Source organism: Pongo abelii, chromosome 19 (assembly GCF_028885655.2).
Source record: "Pongo abelii isolate AG06213 chromosome 19, NHGRI_mPonAbe1-v2.0_pri, whole genome shotgun sequence".
NCBI classification, from domain to species: Eukaryota; Metazoa; Chordata; class Mammalia; order Primates; family Hominidae; genus Pongo; species Pongo abelii.
In genome coordinates, this window is record NC_072004.2 from 78,393,661 (window position 1) to 78,407,308 (window position 13,648).

General features: G+C 40.3%; 1 protein-coding gene across 6 annotated transcripts in view; it reads left to right on the forward strand.

Moving 5' to 3' along the window:
- Positions 1-1,960: 1,960 nt before the first annotated feature.
- TANC2 (tetratricopeptide repeat, ankyrin repeat and coiled-coil containing 2) overlaps positions 1,961-13,648 on the forward strand; it is a 486,030-nt gene continuing 474,342 nt past the window's right edge. For 3 of the 6 annotated variants that reach the window (XM_054537237.2, XM_054537241.2, XM_024234406.3), the window contains exon 1: positions 1,961-2,475. The gene's annotated coding sequence lies outside the window, so the exon portion shown is untranslated. The remainder of the gene's footprint in view (positions 2,476-13,648) is intronic. The other 3 variants (XM_054537238.2, XM_054537239.2, XM_054537240.2) reach the window with 2 other exon arrangements.

Consider the following 13,648-nt stretch of genomic DNA (forward strand, 5'->3'; position numbering starts at 1 on the left):
TTGAAAACCAACATTATACCCCTAACTGCCATTTGTTATTTCTTGGTGAAGGAATGTTATTAGCCTCAGTGAAACTCGCAGGGAAAGGCTTAGATACAAAGTAATCTTAAAAATAAACAAAAAAAAAGACCGAAGGAGAATTAAATAGGGTAAATTCGAGTGTAAGAAGGATAACATAATAGCTCCTGTTTCCTGAGTCCTTATTGTGTAACAGGATTTGTGCTAAGTATTTTCCAAAATTTTGTTTCATCTTTACATCCATCTGTGAGGTAAGTATTAATATCACCCACGTTAGATGAAGAAAGGAAGGTCCAGAGACCTGTTCAAGGTCACATAGCAGGTAAGTGTTGGGTGACACTGAGATTCAAACTGAGGTTTTCTGACTCCAGTGATGATGACATTGTAATGCTTCTTTGTGTGTATGTGATTTTAAAAAACTGACATGAAGCGCACAGATCTTTTTGCATATGTATACACCCGGGTAACCATTAAGATATTGAATATTTCCAGCAAACCAGAAGGCTCTCTCCTGTCCCCTCTCAATCAATTCCCCTGTAAGTAATCACTACCTTGCCTCTAATACCATAGGTAGATGGGTTTTCGTTAGATTAATCTAACTTTCTGGAGTTAACACCAAAAGATTCCGTATGTCAGCCCTTCACCTTGCCATGTTAGCTGTATTATTCAAAGCTGCTCTAGCTCTGACTTTGCAAGCATTCACTGTAAAGAAGAACTGTTGGATGGACATGTTCATATCCAGTTTCTTGTATTGTTCTGAAATTAATACTAATTTTTGAAAATCGAAGAAACTCCTGGATGAAGTGCTACAGGATGAGGTAGATTAAAGTGCTGTTATCAAACAAACCTCTCTACCTTGGAAGCGCCACAGACAGAGCTTCCTTGATTGATGTAATTTGGCGCATCTATTTCCGATCACGGCATCTGATTAAGAAGTTGGATGACCACGAAAGGTCATCTCAGTTTATGGAAGGGAAGGCGAGCCGGGCAGAGTTGGTAACGGTGATTGCTTCGCATCATCTTGCAGCACGCGAAGATGTTTATGTCCTAATATCTTCCACAGCCGACTTGCTGTTTTATGATAGGAGGAAAAGAGTAGAGGGGTAGAAGATCTAGGTGGAGGGTGAAATACGACCTAACATCGTTCGAAGAGGTATTAATGTGGTGGCGTTCCCGCCCTTGCCGACCAGCCCTTAAAACCACGCTACTTCTTAGCCAACCTGGCAGTGACAGAAGCAGCGCCACGACTTTACCTCAGGTTCGCAACCTCTGGTTGGTGAATTTTCAGCCATTATTCTAAATAACAGTCTCGGTCTCCCCACCAACCCCACTGTTGTTTTGTTTTTCTTTCTCATTCTGATTCTCCCCACAGCCAACCGTGGCCTTTTGAAGCCGTCTACAAACTACCACTGAGAATCCGGGAAAGAATAACTGACACTTGTAGGCTTCGAGGACTCTGAGAGTCATATGTGCCCGAAGTGACCGAAGTGGGGGAGATCTAGGGGAGCGTTCCGGTCATCAAAGCAGGAGGACAGGCCCTGAAATGGGCGCACGTGACAGCAGCAGCCACCTCGAGAGTGACATCACCCCTGAGGGCGGAGCCCAACTATGTAGGGCCTTGTCAGTTACCGAGCTTCCTCCCTGCTGCCCCTCCAAATGCCACCCACAAGTCCGAGCCCCCCGGGGATACGAGAAATGCCAGGACATCCCAGAGCGCCAGAGCCAGGGCCCCGTCTCTCCGCACGGACGAGGGCTGCGTCCCCACTCCCTCTTCCAGCCGTTCCCCACCCCCAAACTGTGGAAGGAGCGGGGGCGCGCGCGCTCCACCACGCACGCGCCCCCACGCACGCGCGCTCCCTCCGCGCTCGCGCCCCTCCCCACCACGGCCCGGAGGGGGCGGGGCTGCGGGCGGCCTCGGAGGGTGCGACGCCCACAGCGCGGCGGCGGCGCTAGCGAGCGGCCGGCCGGGCGCGGGTTGCTGGGCGCGCTGCTCCGGCGCGGCCCGCTGGCACAGCCGCCTCGCGCGAGCCGCCCGCCCGGCAGGGGAAGCTGCGAGCGCTCCGAGCGCCCGGCCCAGGGCCGCTGGCGCTGCCCTCCCGCCGCCGCCGCCCTCCGCGCCTCCTTCGGGCGGCCCCGCCCCCATTCCCATCCCCCTCGCGCTCACCTCCCGGCTGTGCCGCGCGCTAGGCGGAGCGAGGCGCCCGCCGCCGCCAAGCCGAGCCGAGGGGCGAGAGCTGACCCCCGAGCCGCCGCTGACAGGAGCATCGCCGCGGGCTGCGCTCGCCGGCTGCGAGGCCCCGCCGCGCCGTTCCGGGGTGCAGAACCGCCGCGGGGCGTCGGAGGACTGCGAGGTGCTCCGGGAATCGCGGGCGGCGCCGGCGGGCGGCGCGGTCCTCACAGGAGACCCCGGGGACTGGGGCTTGACCCGGAGGTGCAGAGAGCCCCTCAGAGCGGCAGGTAAGGGGCCCGGGGAGCAGGGCGAGGAAAGGTCGCTTCAGTGACAGGGTCGTTCGCCTCTACAGCCTTGGCTCTGGGGAGAGGGGCGGGGGCGAGCGGGGAGACGGCGAAATGGGCAGCGAAGTGCCTCGGTGTCCAAGGCGTGGGGAAGGCTGGCTCCGAATATGACACCAAGGCGGGCTTCAGAGGCGTGTGGGGTCGCCACTTGGCTGTCACCGAAGATGTCATGGAATTTGGTACCTAGAGCGTCTCTGGATGACGGGGATCAAGAATAAGATACGAGGCGGATTGCTAAACGTGGCAGGGAATGTGGTGCAGAACGAGTTGCAAAATGTGCCCCCAAGAATGCAGCATAAAAGTAGTTGTGAAATGTGCCAGGTAAAGCACAGGATGGGCTGGCCTGTGTGGCGTTGAAATTCATGGTCGAAGTGTTATTAGCGATATTAATAATTCCTCTGGGAAAGGAGGTGTAGCATAATAAAAGATTAATAAGGCTCCTTGCTAGGTATTTTGCCATAGGAAATCGGGAGGAGCTATGATAAGCTATTTTTTTTGAGGTAGAGAAAGTAACCACGTGAAAGAAAAGAAGCAAATTGTGTCTGGCTGTGAGATGGGAAAGAAAAAATAGGTCTAAAATAATTCCAGGTTTTGTCATCAGCGTATAGAGCACTGGTACAATTGTATCCAGTCTTCAATTCCAGGTGTGGAATGTTTAGAATGGTCTTCACAAAACATAAACAATGATAATTAACATTAGGAAGAAGATTTGGTGTTTCGGGTGTCTTTCACTCTCTTCTCTGCTCCTCTCCAGGAAAAGACACAAACAAAACCCCGAACGTCTTGACCATAATTATGAGTTAAAGATCATTAGGCAAAGGGAAGTATTTTTCGTATGTGCCCTTTTCCTGATTTTTACACAGGTGAAAATGTCTGTAATGAGGAAAGCAAAACAGTATGGTGAACAAAAGGGATAGATTTTCAGGCATTTTGAGGGGTTGGAGCCAGTATCTATCACAATGGTTAATTATGGAGAACGGCAGTACTAAAATATTCTTGTATGTTCTTGGTGTTGGTATGGTGAAATAAAAAAAAAAGAATACAGTAAATTGGCATAAAAAGCAACAACATGGATACTGTCAGTGGAGTGCTTCTTGCAGCATTTCCCAGGTAGATCCTCTTAGGGATGTGAGCACGAAATAAAACGTTAAACATTCTCTTTCTCCCTCTGTCCTGCTCCCCTGTGTATCTAGATATTTATTTATGTCCCTATATAGATATATGTGCATGTATATTATACATACATAAGAAATTACCCACATGCTGCAAAACATTGTGACTTCCATTTAAGAACATCTGTTTCGAGAGGATTGTCAGAACATAGCTGGAATTTCAGAAGTAACAAAAGACAACTCCATGATCTATTTAATCTAACTTATATGTATACATACAATGAGTGTGAATATACTATATAACAAAAGCAGAAATATGGAAATGTGTTCATTAGAATGTACTTAATTATTGATGAGATTTTAATGTTTTATGTTATAATTCTTGTAAAGAAATTAAATTACATGTGTGAATGCTGTTCTTATTATAGTAATTTGCCAGATAATCTGAAAATTCTTACTGATTGGCTTTCCCTTAGATCCAAATTCAGCCACTGAGGGATCATTTGCTTCAAAGACAAAAATAGATTTTCCTTGGTGATTGATTTTGGGTTTTAGTCTTTTCTGTAGGTACGTCCCTTACCTTGAGAAGCTGTTGGGGCTGAAGAACAGAGGAAAGGGCCAGAGGAGAATAAAGAGAATTCTGTTGGGTCTTCCTGTTTTGTTCTGACTGTAAGCCATATTACTGCCACCCCCTACTGTCTGTAGGAAGAGGTGTTACAGAGCCCGATTCTTTTCTTGTTATCACTGCCCCCTTGTGTAAGGGAAGAAATTGATAGTTGCGCTGGGGAAACCAGTCCTCTCAGATTGTTCTTGATAGAGTAGTTATGTAGATCTGTGAATCACCTATTTTCTTCAGAGTTGAAGGGCTTTAAACTTACTGTTAATCAGGCCTCAGATTTGACGTCTATTTTAAATATAGGTAGCATTTGATGTTAGTCAGGAATTCAGATTGCTTAAGAATGTTTTTGGTACGTTCAGGAAGAGGGTGCAATACAATTACTACTACATTGTTCTCTTACTGTATGCAGGGGATTGGTTCCAGGACCCCCACATATACCAAGATCCTTGCATGCTCAAATCCGGCAGTTGGTGTATGGAACCATGTATAGGGAAAAGTCGGCCCTCGGTGTACTCGGTTTTTGCATCCCATGAATACTGTATTGCTTGAAAAAAATCTGCATAGGAGTAGACCAGCACAGTTTAAGCCCATGTTGTTCAAGGGCCAGCTGTACTAGTAGTAACAGCTCACATTTATGTAGCACCTATTCTTTGCCAGTCCCGTTGTACATTGTTTTAATCAGTTCCACCACCCTATGAGGTATGTACTGTTATTTCTGTTTAACAGATGAGAATGTGAAACACAGAGAGGTTAAATAACTTGCCCAGTACTATATAGCTGAGAAGTAGAAGAGCTAAGTTTCCATTTAGGAATGCTAGCTCCAGAACCTGTGCTCCTCATCAATATGCTATATTGTCCTCTCACTCAAGGTAGTATTGACAAGGCATAATTAAAATGCATGTACGCATCATAAAGCAAGTACTATAGATGTGGATAAACCTGGACAACTCACATAGATGTTAAGTCTGCATATATACAAAAGATACCGTTATTTGCAGTGTGAACATTTCTCTTTAGGAATTTGTTTTTTAACTTATTTCTGGGATTATGCATAGAGGAGTATTAGTACTTTTTATGTGGTTAAGGAAATATTTGTGATGGTGGTTGGTTTTAAGGGAACTTCAGAGGTAAAAAGTTAATTTCAAGTAGTTTAATATAGTGTGTGTGTGTATAGATAGTGTGTATATAAATACACATTAATACCCACACTCACACTCACACACACACAGCCTTTTTAAGAGCACCAATAAACCTTTACTGCTTATTTTCTGTAGGGAAATTAAGGATAAATTACAATATTTTTCTTCCTACTCATATTTTTATGATCTCTTTTTCATTTATATTAAAAAGTACCATAATTAGCACAAATGGATTAGATGCCTATGTACATTTTACCTCTGATGTCAACAAATGTTTGTTCAGATTTTTCTCACACTTAAACATTGTTTTATAAGATATTGACCACATATGACAAAGTATTTATAAAAATGTGTAAAATATAAAGACTTCACAATGCAGCCAACACTTACATGCCTTTTACCCAGTTTAAGAAATGGAACATTATCTTTCACAATTATAATAGTTATTTTCTTCTCTTAGCCAAATTGCTTCTGCCATTCTTTTTCAACAGAAACCTTTCCTTATTGTGCTGCGAATTGCGTATCTCATGTAACCAAACATTTCCTTTTTTATATACATTTGTTGATATGGGAATTCAATATAGTCTACTGCTTATGGCTAAAACTTATTCAGGATATATGCTTACATAATTTAATATATTTAATAAATTGTCATACACTCAGACTGTGCTTTGTATTTGTATTGGTTACTGGTTGGTAGTTCATTTTAGCATACTTCACTTGTAAAACTTAATTTGGTTTGCAAATTAGGATTTTACTAACATTGTTAAACATTAATACATTATTTCCCTCTTGCATCATGGGTTCTTGACTGTCCCATGCTAGCTCTGTTTTTTCTTCTTTCCCCCGTAACTGCCTTTGCTTTTTGAGTATTTCTTAAATGACTCTGTATGAATTATTTTGAATGGAGAGGGAAGGAGACCCTAGAAAGGCGTATACTAATCCAGTCGTTTCAAAGGGGACTATTAGGGTGGTTGGTACTGATTGAATATATGGTAGAACAAATGTGCATAAAAGAAATGCATGAAAATCCTCTCCTTGTCATATTTCTTCCTTTTACAGTAGAATTAAAATGAGATCTGAGACACTCTGATTGGGCACACTAGTTGAATATTGTTGGATTGAACTTACCCAGAATCACCAATGTTAGCTGGGATATTTTTGCTGACAGTACAATATGCAGATTTTAATTCAAGGAGCTAGAACAAGCTGTTGCAGAGGGCTGTTTACTCTTCTAGTACTAGTCTGATCAAGGCACCAAATATAAAATAGTTTGGAAGCTAGTTCAATTATTTGGACTTTTTTTTTCTTTCTGAATGACTTGAGACTCAGCATTGTTATATTTGCTTAATGTGCCTGTAGTCATCAAATGCTGTGATTATTTTGAGGGAAAGGCACTCTGTAAATATACTATACAAATAAATAGTTTAGACTTCGTTGTAATACCATGAGAATACCGCTTGGTTTCTTTGAATAGCGTCTTTTGTAGTAACTTGCATTAGATGAAGACTGTTTTAGATTAAAAAAAATGAGTTAAGGAGATGTGTGTATGGTGATGCAGAGTGTATATCCCTGACGAGTTTCTTGAAAAGGCCATGGAGAGAAATAGGTTAAAGAAGAGCTTAAAGACTAGAGCTATGTTTTCCCACTTAGCAGTCTCCTTCTGCCCTTCGCTTTCCCTTTCTTTTCTCTTTTCAAGACAGGATCTCACTATGTCTCCCAGGGTAGAGTGCAGTGGTGTGATCTTAGCTTATTGCAGCCTATGTCTCCTGGGCTCAGGCGATCCTCTCACCTCAGCCTGCTGAGTAGCTGAGACTAAGGCATGTGCCACCATATCCACCTAATTTTTGTACTTTTTGTAGAGACAGTGTTTCACTCTGTTGTCCAGGCTCATCTCAAACTCCTGGACTCAAGTGATCCACCTGCCTTGGCCTCCCAAAGTGCTGGGATTACAGGTGTGAGCCAACTGTGCCCAGCCAGTTTTCTTTCTTTTAGAGCAGGGGTCTCTAACCCCTGGGCCATCATGGCCTGTTTGGAACCAGGGTGCACAGCAGGAGGTGAGTGGCTGGCCAGCCAGCATTATTGCCTGAGCACCTCCTCCTGTCAGATCAGCAGCTGACAGATTCTCATAGGAACTTGAACCCTATTGTGAACTGCTCATGAGAGGGATCCAGGTTGTCCACCCCTTATGAGAATCTAATGCCTGATGATCTGAGGTGGAACAGTTTCATCCCCAAACCATCTCTGCCCCCCCACCCCTTGGAAAAATTGTCTGGAAAAACTGGTCCCTGTTGCCAAAAAGGTTGGGGACCGCTGTTTCAGAGGACATTTTACTTTGCATATGTAAGATTCAAGGTAATATTAGATGGAGAACAAGAACTTTGGGTCTGAGTTTTAGAAGGCTAGAGCAGGTTATGCAATTAGTGAAAAAACTTTCTGGGAGCTTTTTTTTCTAGAAGGGTCAAAGTAACTATAATACCATAATTTTTTCTGGAAACAAATTTATTAGGTCAATTTATTTTAAAAAATCTTTATAAATCATGTGAAAGCTGTGTTTGTGGATGTGTCATATAAGTTGTTTTTTTGTTGTGGGCCACACATGAAATATCTTGCTATGTTCAGTCTCTGTTTGCTCTTGAATAGTTGAAGGTAAACATTACTAAGTTTAAGAGGCAAAATAATTGTGTTGGTGTTCTATTATGCCTTTTCTTCCCCATAATATCAATTTCTGTCTTTATTCACTACATGTTTTATAGTGCATCTTAAACTCCTTTCTTTGTTTATCAGAACTTAAGAGTCTCATGTCACTCATTTAAACTGAGTAGTTGCATTATAGAAATGATATTGTTGGTGTGTTTTTTTAAAAATCCAATTGCTGAGGAAACATCTTTAGTGTTTTTGTCAACTTTGCCTACCTTTCTTCCATTGCGTTGCTTCCAGAGTGATCTTTCTAGATAGTCATTTGATCATGTCACTTTTTTCTTCAGAATCTTTCACTGGCTCCTCATCACTGAATGGATAAAGTGGAAACTCCTTAGCAAACCATTTAAGGTCCTTAATGATCTGGTCCCTGCCTCCTCTTTAGACTCATTGCCTGCCACTTCTGTCTTCAAAGTGCTTTAGTGATAGTAAACTGTGTGTGGTTCCTTCAGTATGTAGTATTCTCTTACCTTTTCATGCCTTCTTTATGAAGTTCTTTTTTTCATGGACTACTCCTGCCCTCTCCTTTGTTCTCTGGGAAAACTGCTTCACAGCCATCATGCCTTAGCCCAGTGTCTTCTGAGTGAAGAAAGTTTTGCTTACTCCCCCAGGTGGGCTTGGGCACGATGTTCTCTATCTATTCTCCCCTTGCACTTGGTGTATATAGTAGTTGCCACCACTTTTTTTTTTTTTTTTTTAGACGGCGTCTCACTCTGTTGCCTAGGCTAGAGTGTAATGGCGCCATCTTGACTCACTGCAACTTCTGTCTCCCGGGTTCAAGTGATTCTCCTGCCTCAGCCTCCTGAGTAGCTGGGTTCACAGGCATGTGCCACCATGCCCAGCTAATTTTGTTATGTTTTTAGCAGAGATGGGGTTTTGCCATGTTGGCCAGCCTGGTCTCGAACTTCTGACCTCAAATGATCGGCCCGTCTCAGCCTCCCAGAGTGCTGGAATTACAGACGTGAGCCACCGTACCCGGCCGTAGCATATTTTAAATATTTAATATGACTGGCTCATCACTAATGTGTAATGCTTTTAAGCAGGCACTATGACTTTTCATCTTTTCAGCATCAGTATAGTTAGTACATAGTAGGTGCTTATTATCTACTTATTGAGTGAGGATTGTTGACAGTTATCTCAGTTATGCCTTTGAAACCTCATCTCTTATTGTGGAATTAGAGGAAATTTTAGGCACCAGGAGGTAGGTTTAGAGAAATATACACACCATCTAAAATATTACTCAGAGTAAGTCCTGGACTATAACTAAAACTAACCCTAAAGATAAACCAGATTTTGTTCTTTTTTATGTTTGCTGGTGGCAAGAGGAAGATGGAGAAGATTCTCTGTGTGAACTTTAGCCAAATGATTTTCTTTGTACAATGGAAGAGTTGCCAAACTATAGCCCATAGACCAAATCCAGCCCGTTGTCTGTTTTTGGATGACCTGCAAACTAAGAATGGTTTTTACAATTTTAAGCGGTTGAAAAGATATCAAAGGAGGAATAATACTTCATGACATATGAAAATTAAAGGAGATTCAAATTTCATTGTCCATAAAGAAAGTTCTATTGGAACTTAGCCATACTCACTTATTTACATATTGGGTATTGGGTACAGCAGCAGAGTTGACTACTAGTTGCTATCGAGACCATACGGCCTGCAAAGCCTAAATATTTACTAGCTAGCTCTTTAGAGAATAAGTTTGTCAGTCCTTGGTCTATTACACAGCCTGTGCCCTTTAAGTGTTCATTGAATATCATGAGTTGGAGATATACCAGCTACCTTTTTGAAGGGCTTAGCAGGGCATAATTCCTTCTATTTACTGAGAAGATTGGCCACTTTGCTTTTGTAGTGATTTTCTCACAGGCCCCTGTTGTACCTCTCTGATGACACCCTTATTATATCTAACACTGAATAAGACTCTCACAAAGTGTGTTTCAAGATTCTATTCCTTTTTTTTTTCTTTAAAAGAAGTATCCCAGGTGGAGAGGAGTTTGGAGAACAGCATGTAGTAGAATGTTTTTCTTTGCTCCCATCTCAGTTTCTCATATACATTTTTTGCAATAAAAGATCATTGTTATATTTTTAAAAAACCTTGATTTTGTATATTAGTTTGTTAGGCAGACACCTTGTGTGTAAAGTTTAAGAGTTGAGTTGGATTAGTTATGTTGGAAAAACTGGGTTATTTTTATGGAGTGTATTAACATATTCATTCATTTAAATATTTATTGACTACTATGTGTAAGTTGTTAATTTAACTACTATTGTCTTTGACTTGGGGATGGAAATTTCATATTCTTCCTTAAAAGCTAAAATTGTAATTCAGAATCCTGTCTTACATATTTTTTCTACCCCTGGGAAAAATATAGTTCAAAAAAATATGTAGCATACTATTAATATTTGCCACTTCCTTAAAGTTCATTAAGCCAATGTTGATAGATTTTACTGTTTTCTTTATGTGGCAAAGTATTATGAAAAGGCAGTGATTGATATATTCCTTTTCATAGATATCAGCCAATGTTACAGACATAAAATTCATAAAGAAAAGTACGTAAGCAATAATAGTGGAAAACTTTTGTTATTCCAAATGGATGATCTTTGGACCAGGTAGCCATTCTTATTTCCTTGTCTGTAATACCATGCTAGCATTATCATATGATGACGTAGCTGATTATAAAGATTGACAACATTAAGAAATATGGCCCCAGTTTTTTACTGCCATGGAAATCCCCTGGCTAATCCAGCCTTATAAGTAGATTATAGTTATTGAACTTGGAAATGAAAGTGGGTATATAGAGACTGTGATTTAGTCATTTTATGCTTGGAGAATCTGCTTCAAATCTCAGATCTCAGGAAATTTTGTCTGCCTAAATGAAGGTAGTCACTTGTTAGCCCTTTATTCCTAATCTTTCATTGGGTGGAGGAATCCCACAGTTTCTAGTTCTGGTTGCGGAAATTTGGTAAGGCACAGCTAGTTAGGTTATAGGTTATAGAAACTTGATACGTATTTGTTGTACTCTGTAATTCTATTTCTGTTTAAATTCCATGGAATCCTCTAGGGCACCCTGGGATTGTGAATTAGTGTGAATGAATGTAAATAGCTTTAGTGGGCCTATGGAATGAAGACTTATTAAACCACATAAATAACCATCCAACCACATACACCCATATTCTGCTTCAGGATCAGAGAATCAGCTTTTCCGTTTTCAGGCTTTTTAAAAAAAAAAATTTTTTTTTTAATATAGAGACAGAGAGACTTTGTTTGAAAGCTGTTATTTGACATTCCTATATTATAGGATGATAGTACTGTTGCTCAGTTGTAAGAAGTTTAGAAATTCCAATGATGTGACCAATATATATTGGAAAGAATATGACTTTATGAGTTTTGAATCATAAAAATGGGTTTGAATTACTGCTCTGTCACTAATTGTATGAGGGGCCAAAAATCTATCTCACAGGGTTTTTATGATGATGAAATGAAAAAAATCTTGGTGAAAATCCTTAGGACAATGTCTAGTACTTAATAAATGGTAATTTTTATTAGCCTGTGGAAAGTATCCTAAATTTTTCTTTTTTGATATATGCCAGCTCTTCCCAACTTTTTACTGGCATTGTCACTCCAGCTTTTCTTTGTTATCTTGATTTCCTTTTCAGCCTTGCAAGGCATTTTAGAAACCCATGGTAGTTTGGATACTGATTTATTTTATTCATATCCTTAAATTTTCTTTTGTGAAGTATTTGATAAAAGCTGAGAGAGTTTTTGAATAACTGTAAACCGAAAAACTCAGATACTGCTGGGCCTACTCTTTTTATGCATTTTTTTGGACTATTTCTTTTGAGCACTGTGAACTTGATAAAAATTAATTTTAATCCTTTCTGTAAAATCTCAAATCAGAGTGTGTCTTGCGATGAGCCCCTTGACAACTTTTTTTCAGTTTGATTATGTAAGCAGTTTTAACTTCTACAAATATCTTTTTTTGTGAATAATAACTTCAACTTTGCTCCTTACACCCCTGCCTGCAGCCAGTGCCTCAGGTTGACAGCTTTTCATAATCTTTCTTTTTTAAAACATTGTATGTGACAGTCAGTCAAGGTGGACTGCTTGGAGGGTTTGTCTGTTTTTTTTTTTTTTTTGATATCTACCTACTTAATAAAAAAGGGACTTATCTATTTACAGTGTAAAATAATATATTGGAAAATTTTGTCCCTTTTTCTGTAGTATAATCAGCTAACTATTTAGAATCTTGTAAAAAATAAAGTAGAGATTCCTCTTCAAAGAAACTTTCCTCCCTGTCTAATTAGGAATAAATAGTGACTTCTCTTAGAAGCAAAATTTATTCAAAGATCTGTGCTAACATTCTTAAATATCCACTAGCTGTAATAAAAAAATCAATGTACTTTATATTCTTAGCTCTCACAATTTAGCCTAAATATTTGCCCTGGCATGCTTATACTGGTCCAAGCAAGCATTAGGTCATAGCTTGTTCCTCTTCCTTATTTGGAAGTATTTTTACCTTTCTTAGCATTCCACAAGTTACTTCCTCCTTCCTTTGTTCTCCTCTGCCTTTGCCTCTTTTAAAAAGTTCTAAGTTACTAGCCAATCATGACAAATGCAGAATGTGAGGTCCCGTTCCAGCCGACGGAAACCAGACACAGCAGTGAGGTGGACGCGTCAGGTTATAAATGACCCTGTCTCCTTTGTTCCATGTACTCTCGTGGCAAAACTGTTGGCGAGTGTACCCTTTCTGCAGAAAGTAAAAATGGCCTTGCTGAGAGAATTAAATTTATGTTCGAGTGCTATTTCTTTGCAGCCCCAAGGAACAAGCATTCTGTTTCTAAATAAACATTTTTTACATATAGCAATCCCGTTTTTCCCTAAGCTTCAGTTATTTCTAGCATTTTGTCAATTTCTGCTTATCTGTGTATCTTTAGTATAATTATTGAATCTTTTTCTTTAAATGAACTTGACTCATTTTCTCTTAGTTTCATCTTTAGTTTTCCTGATCTTTATAAACTGATAAGTTTGTGCTAGTTATAAACTAAAGAATAGTTCATCCTGAAGACATTTCACTTAATGCACTTGGGAAAGACTACTTTTATGCAAATTTGGTTCCAGATTGGATTGTTTTGAATTTTAAAATAACTTCATATAATGAGTCTTCTCCTTGCTTTAGATAATTTAATTCTGTTTTTGTCTTTGGATATGTTAAAGGTAGGCATTTATTGGTTGTCAACAAATGTTAATTGTCATTACTTATAATGGGCAGCTGGGGTATTTCTCCCCTATCCCCTAACATTCTACCTATTTTTTTTTAATTACAAAAGTAATATTCTCCCCTATCCCCTAACAGTCTACCTATTTTTTTTAATTACAAAAGTAATACATCTGCTTGCAACCACTAAAATAAACAAACTCTAGGAGTCAATAAAGAAAAAGTTAATATTTTCCTCTCCCCTCGGGTTTCTCCCTTTTCTAGTTATATTCCTTGGAGTAGCTAACGTTAACCAACACTTTGATGAGGAGTATTTTTTCAGTGTGTTTCTCTT